The sequence below is a fragment of the Sus scrofa genome, chromosome 5 (assembly GCF_000003025.6).
Source record: "Sus scrofa isolate TJ Tabasco breed Duroc chromosome 5, Sscrofa11.1, whole genome shotgun sequence".
NCBI classification, from domain to species: domain Eukaryota; kingdom Metazoa; phylum Chordata; class Mammalia; order Artiodactyla; family Suidae; genus Sus; species Sus scrofa.
Window position 1 is genome coordinate 62261398 of NC_010447.5, and position 12741 is coordinate 62274138.

The window sequence follows — 12741 nt, forward strand, 5'->3', positions numbered from 1 at the left end:
CACCTTCAGTATACACAAGTTTCTATGTCAAAAATATTCAATAAAAGTAACTGTGGTTGTTTTAAGCCACTAAGTAATTTGGTATTCAGCGCCAGTTAATTTATATTGTCCTCCTTCCCCAACTTCAAATCCTGAGGCTGGAGCCACTAAAGATGCCTCGTTTTAACCACTCATTTTTGTTTTCCTAAAACAAAACAAAGAACCTAGAGGGGTTCCTACCCTGGCTGTTTAAGTGATCAGAGTATTTGTTTTCAACAAGATGTATCAATCTGTGAAATCTTGTCTCAGTGTTTATGGGAATACTTATATGACTTTCAATATCCGTACTAATTCATTTCTTGTTTTTTATTCTTTAAGCTTGCTTCAGCGGTGAGATAGGAGCTCTGAGAACTGTTGGTTAGCTATTCTTTTTTTTCCTTAAAGTCTTTTATAAACAGGACTATCATACAGTTCATGTACTGAAAAAATAAATAGGTTCAAGTCCTAATCCAGCCCCCTGAACTCTATGTTCCTGAGCAAGTAAATATCTTGGAAATGTAGTTTGCTCATCAATAATAAGAACATTCAAGGCAGTGATGTTTGCTCTGTGTAGGACTTTAGCCATATCTCATCCATTTAGATATTGCAATGCTGTCAGTATCATTTTGTATAAATAATCTGTGTTTATTGTTTGAAATTCTCTTCAGTTCAAGAATTATTTAGAGGAGCGATCTTCTTTCTTCCAACTATTGAGTTTGGGGTTTAAAATATCTTAGTAATTTCTAAAATAATGACAAAATATTTAACTCTGGAAAAGAACCTGAAAAAATGGATATATGTATATGTATAACTGAATCACTTTGCTGTACATCTGAAACTAACACAACTAAAATAAAACTTTTATTAAATTGAAAAAAAAATACTATTTTTTGGAAAGGAAATGGTGTGTTCTCAGAGGTGCGTAATTTAGAAGCCTCATAAATCTTCCCAAAGTGAGGTCCAGCTGCTCACTGCTCAAAAGCCAATTGTCAAGGAGTAAGATTGGTGGAAAGGAAAGTTTGCTTTATTTTGGAGTCGGGTAGGGAGGGCAGACTCGAGTCCAAAGGCTGACTCCCCCACTGACAATCAATAGGCAAGAGCTTTTAAAGGGTCTTTTCAGGAGTGTAAAAGCAGAAGAAGGGGGCTACATGCAGAACACTACAAACAGCTCTGATGGTCACTTTGAAACTGGTCATATGCCATGATGCATCAGTGTACACTTCCAAACATAGCCATAGACAGATCTGCCTGGATTTATGATGGGGTTGTGTCCCAATAAACCCATAGTAAGTTGAAAATATTGCAAGTCAAAAATGCATTTAATGCACCTAACCTCCCAAACATCATGGCTGAGCCTAGCCTACCTTTAACAGGCTCCGAACACTTACACCAGCTTGCAGTTGGGCAAAATCATCCAACACAAGGCCTATTTTAAAATGAAGTGCTGGCGTTCCCGTTGTGGCACAGTGGTTGGCGAATCCGACTAGGAACCATGAGGTTGCGGGTTCGATCCCTGGCCTTGCTCAGTGGGTTAAGGATCTGGCGTTGCCATGAGCTGTGGTGTAGGTTGCAGACGTGGCTTGGATCCCGCGTTGCTATGGCTCTGGTGTAGGCTGGGGCCTACAGCTCTGATTGGACCCCTAGCCTGGGAATCTCCATATGCCGTGACAGTGGCCCAAGAAATGGCAAAAAGACAAAAAATTAAATAAATAAATAAATAAATAAAATGAAGTGCTGAACATCTCATGTAATGTACTGAATACTGTACTGAAAGTTATAAATAGAATGACTCTATGAGTCCAAAACATATGTAAGTGTATGGATGGTTTACACTTGTGAAGGTGGGCTGATGGAGAGCTGGGTTCATGGCCACTGCCCAGCACCACGAGAGAGTATGGTTCTACCCATTGCTAGCCCAAGAAAAGATTAAAATGCAAAATTCAAAGTATGGTTTCCATTGAATACATATTGCTTTTGTACCACGGTAAAGTCAAAAAATTGTAAGTTCAGTCAAACCACTCTAAGTCAGGGACCATCTGTACTATGGTTGCATATGCTTTCTCTCCAAACCTGTTGTTCAACAAGTTGAATGTAGTGTAGATATTTGTTTTCCACTGATATAAATTATGTCTCTAATTTGGGGCTGAGATCTCTACCTTGATTTTCCACATTGATGCCTACAAGCCCGAGACCCACAAGAACAGATCTAAGTTAAAGCTGCATTTATTACGAGCTATAGCAGGTACCACACACCATGGGAACGCGTGGGTGCAAGGTTTTGCCAGATATTTGAAAGCAACAACAAGACTCCACAGAGCATGCTCACCTAAGGCCTTTAATCTAAAGTCCACAAATACTGTGCCACAAGAGAAAGAGAATGCAGGCAAACATTTGAGAGGCCAGAGAAAGGGAAGGACAAACACCATATGATATCACTTATATGTGGAATCTAAAATATGTCACAAATAATCCCGAGTTGCTGTGGCTGTGGTGTAAGCTGGCAGCTGCAGCTCCAATTCGACCCCTAGCCTGGCAACCTCCATATGCCCACAGGTGTGGCCCTAAAAAAAAAAAAAGGCATAAATGAACCTATTCACAAAACAGACTCACAGACACAGAGAACACACTTGTGGTTGCCAAGGGGAAGGGGGAGGGAGTGCAATGGACTGGGAATTTGAGGTTAGTAAATACAAACTATTCCATTTAGAATAGATAAGCAATGGGGTCCTACTGTGTAGCAAAGGGAACTATATCCAGACATCATAGAGCACAATGAAAGCAAGAAAAAGACGTATATATTATATATACCTGCTCCTGGGTCATTCTGCTGTACAGCAGAAATTGGCACAACATTGTAAATCAACTCTACTTTAATTAAAAAATAGAAGTTCCCACTGTGGCACAATAGGATAAGCAATGTCTCTGTAGTGCCAGGACACAGGTTCGATCCCTGACTTGGCACAGTGGGTTAAAGGATTCAGTGTTGCAACAGAACTCCATATGTGGCGGGGCAGCCAAAAAAAAAAAATTAAGAGATTATTTTAAAAGGCCGCAGATATCATACAGCAAGAGAAAGAGAAGGCAGGCAAACATTTGGGAGGCTAGAGATTTCTAGGGGCAATCACCCAGGGTTCTTTTCACATGTCTTCTATGTTCTGGCTCTGAATTGAACTCCCAAGGTCATCTCAAGGAGTTGTAGCTCTGGGAAATTTCAGGGCAGAAGTTCCCATGTGGGTTTTTATTCCCCACTTATCCCGTTGTCCAGGCTCTCTGGTTGGGCCAGTTGGAAACCATCTATCAACAAACTGCTCCAAGGGTCACCATGGGAGTTTCAAACTTTGAACAACACATTATGAATTCCATTGCACATTTTTTTTTAGCCAAGAGTCAAAGCCAGACCAATAGTTCCCAAAGCTAAGGCTATATATAACTTTTCCGGTCCAGTTCAGCTGAAAGTCAACTTTATCCTAAGCAGTCCAGTATGTCAGTAGGAAGGAATTAGGAAAGGGCTGTTATAAGATTGAGCCTTGTCCTGGGAGGTTTGGGGTAGAATTCTATAGAGTGGGGCTTGCTCTAGATCAGATGTCATCAGAAACCAGTATTTTAGTTCACCGGGTAACTTGGTTTACTGGGTTACTGGGTGTTGTAAAGAGATAGGACTAACTTGTAGCTGTTATATGGTAACTCTATGATTATCTCCAAAGGCACCTGAAAACATGGGCAAGTTAAGGATGAATGAACTAGTGATTTACAAGATGAGGTTTAATGTGCCAAAAACACATGCATGCATGCATGCATGCTTTATCAGCTACACTACATGTGTTGCTGAGAATGTACAGATCGGTGTTCTACCTCAGGTTTATCTGATTACACAGGCAGGTATAGGATAAAAGATGTCTTAACAAACTCATGCTTTGATTTCCCAGAGACAGATATTACACACACATCTTGGAGGTTCACAGTCTAAAAGACAAAGCAGGTGTCATGGGACGAGGACCTGGAAGATGTCTAGGACCTTCCTGATATTTTCCTGTGATTTCCTTCTCCTAGGGTATCAGATCTTTTGCCTCCTCCTTTTTAATTTATTTTTTTTTTTAATGGCCTCAACTGTGGCATATTGACATTCCCGGGACAGGGACTGACTCCAAGTCACAGCTTCACGCTACATCACACCTGCAGCAGTACAGGATCCTTTAGCCCACTGCGCCGGCTGGAGATTGAACCCGTGCCTCCATGGTGACCAGAGCCCCTGCAATGTGATGCTTGACCCAATGTGCCACAGTGGGGACTCCTCTCTTGCCTTTTTTAAATTTTTTAAAGTTTTATTGAAGTATAGTCGACTTACAAGGTTGTGATCATTTCTGCTGTACAGCAAAGTAATTCATTTATATATGTACACACATCCATTCTCTGTCAGATTCTTTTTCCATATAGATAATCGCAGAATATTGGGATAGAGTTCTCTACTACACAGCAGGCTTCCATTAGCCAAAATGTCACTTAAGTATACTTTTTGGAGAGTTTTATTCCTTTAGCTTGTACAGCCCTGTGTAATTGTTGAAGATTTCTTAGTAGTTTTAATACATTAGGCAGGGAAAACATACCAAGACTTAAGCAGTAAACGGCAAAGAAGCTACAGTCACTGATATGAGCTGGGAGAAGGACATATCTGGTTATTTGTGTAGTTACACAATGTTCAGATTTCTATCTGTACTTAGAGATGATTGATGAGTGACCTTGTTTCTGTCTCAGTCTGTCTGGCTCCAGAATGACCTTGTGGAATGTTTGTACTCTGTGAAATTGGTATGGTCAGCAGAGAACTCCAGCTAAGAACTCTCAGGGTGCTTTTTCATATCTTAATCCCCCGCTTTTGGTGAAAAACAGATGGCTTCAGGTCATAGGATATCAATCTGTGATATGCAGATCTTCATCATTGCTAAAATCAGGAGATTTTCCAGAGGACGTTGTTTGTAGTTGGATGAGAGGTGGCCCTTCATGCTGCTGTTACAAGCTGGTGAACCATGTGATGTGATAATAGCCGTGGAGTAGCACCTAAGACTTTGGGCAGGATGCAGAGTCCAGTGCAACAGAGACAACTCCCAGCAACAACATTGTTTTACTCCTTCAAATAGACCATAACGCCAAGAACTGAGATCATTAAACCTAGACCAATAAAACACATTCCAATATCCTCGTAAGCTCATTTCAGAAAGCCAGGTGGTTTTATTCTTCTAGCTTAGTCATACGCTGTTTATTTGTTTGTATTTCTTTAATGAAGTACAGAAAGCATTGTTCACTCTATTTGCTATAGCGTGAATGTCCTCCCACCCTGAGAGTTACTTAAGAGAAAACCATAAGCCATGCTAAACTTGGCTAATAAATTTAAAATGATTTGTTGGGTTTTAAGAGTAGAAGTGACGTCCTCGGAGTTCCTATTGTGGCTCAGCAGGTTAGGAACCTAACCAATATCCATGAGGATGCAGCTTTGATCCCTGGCCTGGTTCAGCGGGTTAAGGATCCGGCAAGTTTCAATATAGGTCACAGATGGGCCTCGGATCTGGCGTTGCTGTGACTATGGTGTAGGCTGGCAGGTGTATCTCCTATTGGACCCCTAATCTGGGAATTTCCATATACTGCAGTGGTGCTCCCTTCCCCCCAAAAAGAAATAATGTCCACACAAACAATAGTACCCTAGATGGGCACAACCCTAACTCGTAGAATAAGTATCCTTCATTTTAATAGGAGGGAATCAATCATTTGTCCTTTAAGGTGGTCAGATTTTCTGAGTAGAGGTAAATAATTCCTCCAAAGTTGTTAAGGATATAGTATCCTCAATAGAAGTATTTTAAGGCAAGTGGTGGTGGCAGTGGGGTGTTCAAGGTTGAATCTGTGAAAGATTAACTGTTGGGAGTTCACATTACGGCTCAGCAGGTTAAGAGCCCAACAGAGTCTCCATGAGGATGCAGGTTCAATCCCTAGCCTAGCGGGTTGCATTGCCGAAAACTGTGACATAGGTTGAAGACATGGTTTGCATCCAGTATTGCTGCAGCTGTGGTGTCACCCAGCAGCTGTAGCTCCGATTCGACCCCTAGCCTGGGAACTTCCATACGCTCAGGTACAGCCGTTAGGACTAATGATGTAAAAATAATTTAAATATCACACAAGACCTGTAAAATATAATCCACTTTTGGAAATATTTTAGCAACGTTTCTCAATCCTTTTTCGATTTTGTTCCCTGAAAAGCTTTTTAGACATTTTGTTTCAAATGGCCATAACCAAAAGATTTTAGTACCATAGATAAAGACATACTGTGTACTGTTATATCCTATGTGTACAAATAGCTTATACATAAAAAGAACAAGACATTCTCAGCCCAGAAGAACTAATTTTTGCCCCCTTGGGCATGATGTTACCCTTGCTGAGAATGCATGTTTTAAAGGAATAGCTATTAGAGGATTGACAGCAGGAACAGATAGAAGATAATGGAAATGCCAATCAGACAATTCAAATTGGTAACTATTGTCTGAAGGAAATGCACAAGATCATTTTGTTTTTCCTTGGGTGATAGAAGAACATAGGTCACCAACAATAAAATGAAGAAAAACTCAGAGAGCTTGTCGAGAAATTATTCAGTCCACACGAGGTGTCTACATTATATTACAGTTAACAATGTTTTAATAATATAGAACAATATCTATATTATGTTACTATCTTAATAAAGTGTAAATATGTCCTTTATTTAATAAAATATTCTGGTGTTTTTCTTTCCCAGAGCTCAAATGCTTTGGTATTCAGGCTGCAAATCTTTGGAAAGCTAGGATGATTATAGGTATTTGGATTTTTAAAAATATGTGTGGGAGTTACTGTCATGGTGCAGCAGAAATGAATCCATCTAGGAACCATGAGGTTGTGGGTTTGATCCTTGGCCTCACTCAGTGAGTTAAGGATCCTGCATTGCTGTGGCTGTGGCGTAGGCCGGCAGCTACATCTCTGATTCAACTCCTAGCCTGGGAACCTTCACATGCCGAAAGTGCAGCCCTAAAAAGCCAAAAAAAAAAAGCTCCATTTCTTTCTCTTTGATGTGGATGATAGATTGGGAACCCTTCTCTTTACAATACTTTAGACACATCACAGGTTGAAGGGAAAACTGAATTTCAGATCTTTCAAAGGCTTTCAAGAGCTCCTGTCATGGCTCAGTGGTTAACGAATCCGACTAGGAACCATGAGGTTGCAGGTTCGATCCCTGGCCTCGCTCAGTGGGTTAAGGATCCAGCGTTGCCGTGAGCTGTGGTGTAGGTTGCAGACGCAGTTCGGATCCCACATTGCCGTGGCTCTGGTGTAGGCCGGGGGCTACAGCTCCAATTGGACCCCCAGCCTGGGAACCTCCATATGTCACAGATGCAGCCCCAAAAAGACAGAAGGAAAAAAAAAAAAGCTTTCAACAAAGAACCTTAGTGATTTGTTGATGCTAGAAAATTTTCTAATCCCAAATAAGTGATTTCTTACTTACACAATCATTAGTTCATAAAGAAAAATGGCTGGCTTTCTAAGACTTCGGCTACACTTGGATTTTTTGTTTTTTTGTTTTTTTTTTAATGCTGGTAGAGGAAGTTGGTAAGAAAGAAATTTGCCCATGTTTGTGTTGGACTAAATTAATGAAATATTAATTTGCACAATTTGTACTAATTTGCACATTTCCAGACCAATTAGCCAGAGTCAAAATCACAGCAAGCAACTGATTCTCCTTCCTGGAACAATGCAAATCATTCTGGCACCAAGCAAATGACCACGTACTTTGCCAAACAACTGATCCTCTCTGTGTCTAGAAATATCAATTAATCTAACCACAGAGATAAGATGTATAAACATAGAAGAAATCATAGAAATTGTGTATCGTACAATGGCCATATTCTACAAAAGCAGTGATGAGGCCAGATAAAGGTTTTACTTTGATTAAGTCCAATCCTTTACCTCACCTTATATGTCCTAATATTTACTGAGTTTTTACCATGTGCCAAAGATTGTTCTAAAAGCTTTATCTCCAAGAACACAGTTAATCCTTCTAAGATGCCTGTAAGATTAGCATTATTATTTTCTTCATTTTGCAGATGAGGAAATTGATTTCCAAGAGATTTCAACATGCCCAATATCAATTGGTCTCTAAGTGAAAGAACCTAGATTTGAACCCTGTCATCCTCCACAACCCATTTTTTTTTTCATCCTCAAGATGTTTTGAGGTTTTATTTATTTATTTATTTATTTATTTATTTATTTATTTGTCTTTTTGCTATATCTTGGGCCGCTCCCACGGCATATGGAGGTTCCCAGGCTAGGGGTCCAATTGGAGCTGTAGCCACCGGCCTATGCCAGAGCCACAGCAACGCGGGATCCGAGCCACGTCTGCAACCTACACCACAGCTCACGGCAACGCCGGATCGTTAACCTACTGAGCAAGGGCAGGGATCGAACCCGCCACCTCATGGTTCCTAGTCGGATTCGTTAACCACTGCGCCACCACGGGAACTCCACAACCCATTTTTTAAACACTCCACCTCTCAAGTATTTTATAACTAGCAAACAATATTGCCTAATGAATTTACTCAGAGTGAAACTGTGCACAAATATTTTCATTATTATATCAATACAATTGTAGTCACATTTTACATATCTCATTTTTAAATGGTGGTAACATAATGTTTTTTTCTTTTCTCTTTTTTCTTTTCCCAGCTCCACCTGCAGCATATGGAAGTTCCTGGGCAGGGGTCAAATGGAAGCTGCAGCTGCAGGCCTATGGCCACAGCCAAGGCAACACCAGATCCAAGCTGCATCTGTGACAAATGCCACAGTTTGTGGCAATGCCAGATCCTTAACCCACTCCGTGAGGCCAGGGATTGAACCCACATCCTCATGGACACTATGTCTGGTTCTTTACCCACTGAGTCACAACAGGAACTCCAGCAACATATTTTAAACTGTATTTATTTAATCTCGTTTCATAAATATTGTATTTTCCAGTTTAGACAATGGTGAATCCCTTTCCAACATTTAAACTCATCATGGATGCATCTATGAAATGTAGCAAGCTGTTCAATACTAAATCCATTAAATACAACACACCTCAAAAATAAGCAACAATGTTCCTTAAAAATTTTCTCCTTTTACCAGTCAGCAAATAGCAAGAAATTTTAATTTACAATGAATGATGTATTTTTCCCATGAGGCATACACAAAACTCAGCTTCTTTCTTTCCAACACTTTTAAAAATGATGAGTCCCAGTGCTTGGCATATAGCAGGTACTCAGTAAAAACGACGAATTTATGAGTGGATTCCTGGGACAAATTCATTCATGTCACTGAAATCTGAATTTTCTCCCCTGCAATTACAATCTGGTGAATATTCCACCTAAATGGAGGTGAAAAAATATATATCTGGAACTACATTTGTGGAAAATATTACTGTATAGTTGAAAAATTCACAAGAATCCTTTGAAATATTCCTATAAAACAAGTTAGTGAAATATAAAGGAAACATTCAAAATTCAGTGGTCTTCAACAAGAAAAATCAGTGGTTTTTATATGAAAAATCAAAAATTCCTTAGGATCTGCAATAGAAGATACCATTTAAAGTGGTAACAAAAAAGACAGAATAATTCAAAATAAACTTAACAACGTATTAAAAAATTGTATCATGAAAGCATTAAAATATCTCTGAAAGACACAAAAGAGACTTGAAAGAATAGACAGATATACAATATATTAAATTAATATAAAATATTAGCTCTGCATACTGAGGTATGTGGAATGATTGGCCAACAGGGACCTGCTGTATAGCACAGAGAACCATGTTGAGTATTCGGTGATGCTCTATTTGGGAAAAGAATCTGAAAGAGAATGGGTATGGGTATGTGTATATACATGAACAAATCACTTTGCTGTACAGCAGAAACTATCACAACCTTGTAAATCAACTGCACTTCAATTAAACTTTAAAAAATATTTTAAGAAACTCAACATTTTTTAAAAACATCAATTCTCTCTAATGCAACTCCAGTAAGACTGACCAAGGAGGGAGTTTCTACTATACTGGAAAATCTGGATTCTAAAATTGCTATGGTTTAAAAAAAAAAAAAAGATTAAAAATAAAATAAAACTGTTATGGTAAAATAAAAAATCAGGGAGAATCTGGAAAACAAAAAAGCAGAAGCACTGAGATAGGGCATGGGAATTAGAAAGAAAACAGGTATGACCAAGTATTAGAGTCTATTAAAATTTTTGATAAAATAAATAGATGGCTGTTTATGTTACATGAGTATAGAGTTAGACTAAAGGAATGGAACAGAAAAAAACAAGAAATAAACCAATATATATATGGAAATTTAGTGTTTGGTATAAACAACATCTAAAAAGCAACAAGGTAATTTGATATTTGAACAACTGGATAGTCATCTCCAAGTGGGAAAAGTTGGATCCAAACTTCACACTGTACACCAAGGTAAATATCAAATGGATCCAAATTTTGTTTTTTTGGTTAAAAACTCTAGAAAACAGTATAGGAGAATGTTTTCCTTATTTTGGATGGGAGACTTTTCTAAAGATAGCTCAAAATCCAGAAGCCAAAAAAGAAAAAAATTTAAATCTACCTTTAAGGTTCTTGCAACAATTTTTTTTTTCAAAAAAGTTGTAAGCGATGCCCCAAAGAAAAAGATAACGCTAAGAGCTTATTTTCTTTGAGCATAAATTACAGCTACCAGAAGTGGAAACAAAGAGTAACATCACTCATAATTGATACCCAGGTTCCAAATTCAAATCTTTTTGGGAGGTGGGGGGGCTTCCTAGGCTAGCTTCATCCAGTCCACTAGGCCTAATCAGGTAAAAGAATAACTGTCCTGGGTATGGAGTACAACATCAGTAAGGCTTCTAAGTTTTAGATAACAATAAAATTAAAAACCCGAAGATTCTCAAGTGTCACCTCTTTGGTGGAATTCTCTTTGATCCTGTCCTCCTCCAGAGAGAAAACATCCTAAAATTCATGCTTCTCTGTTATTGCATTTACATGGTCTAGTATCAATTTTGTGTTTATCTCACCAATAATATCAACGTGTTCTCTCTCTCTCTCTTGTTTTTTAGCTTTTTAGGGCTGCACCTGCAGTATATGGAAGTTCCTAGACTAAGGGTCAAATCAGAGCAATAGCTGCTGGCCTAGACCACAGCTACAATAACAGCAGGTGTGTCTTTGACCTACACCACAGCTCATGGCAACACTGGATCCTTAACCCACTGAGCAAAGCCAGGGATCAAACCTGTGTCCTTATGGTTAATAGTCGGGTTCATTACTGCTGAGCCACAATGGAATGCTTATCAACATCTTTTAATGAAAATAGACCATATATTATTTTTCTTTGTTTCTACCCAATTGTGGGAACTAAAACACAAATTAATAAATATTTTTGGAACCAATGAATAAACCTCTTTATTTATGTTTTACTCATCCTACAAAACTGAGAACTTCAGCCTGGGTCACAGACTCTCCCATGACTCTGAGAGATTATTCCAAAGAGGCAGGGGAAGGAATCAGGATATACAGGAGTTTTTAACAAGAAAATCAGGTAGTTGGAACATCAGATGATTACTGTTAATTAAAGACAAACCTACTATCTCAAGTTAAGGAGTTTAGTGCTTTTCTACATGTAGGAAGATGCAAGAGTCTAGGCTCACTGAAATCACTCTTTTGATATGCACCTTATGCCTTGGTCAGTTTCCTGTGTTTTCTCATCCTGAGTCTCCTCAGGATGCACCATCCAGAGGAGTGGTGATTGTTGTGGCTGATAGCTGCAACTTCCTTTGTTTACTGATATGGCAGGCGGTATTTTTAGTTAACAATTGATAGCATTAGTTGGAGTCTAAATGTTTTGTTAAGGTCATGATTCTCCAAGGACTGTGACAGAAATTTCCAACCAGATGGTGGTTTCAGTGATGAATTACATAATTATGAACACTGCCTTATATTTTTATCATGATTACGCATCCTTCCCCCATTCATCTCAAGATTTTAATATTTTCTCTAGTAAAGAAAAGCGTCATGGCCCTGAAGATGTCTAACTCACCACACAGGTGGTAGCATTTGGTAAGATGCCATTTGCAAAAGCAAGGATTAAAAACCCCGACCCTCAACAAGGTTGGATAAAATCTCATTTTTGACACTGTTGAATTTTGTTTGTGAAACTGAAAAAAAACATAGCTCTGTAAACACTGGCCACGTCGTACATATTCACTTGGCCCTTTGTTATCCATCTGTCTTTCCCCCATGACTTTTTTTTAATTACCTATCAATAGGTGGGTGTTGTATGATTAGAAATTTTCTTGGCAACCCTAACAATCAGTTAGTGATGAAAGAGATAAACATCTGAGAACAAGAAGGGCAATTTCACCTGTCCTGCAGGTTGTTCCTTTCTGAAGAAAAGGTGATTTCCTTTTCAATGGATTGCAACATCAGGAACTGAATAGTTTTGTTTATTTTAAAACATAATTCGCTGTGTATATATTACTGGTCTTGGGCAATACACCTTATTCGTAGTGTTGACTTAAACGATTCAGAGAGGTGAACCGGAAGTTCAAGATGTTCACAAGAACTCTCAAATAGATTTTAAATTTCTTTCCCTTAACAATGACCATCATGGGGAGTTCCCATTGTGGCACAGTGGAAATGAATCTGACTAGTATCTG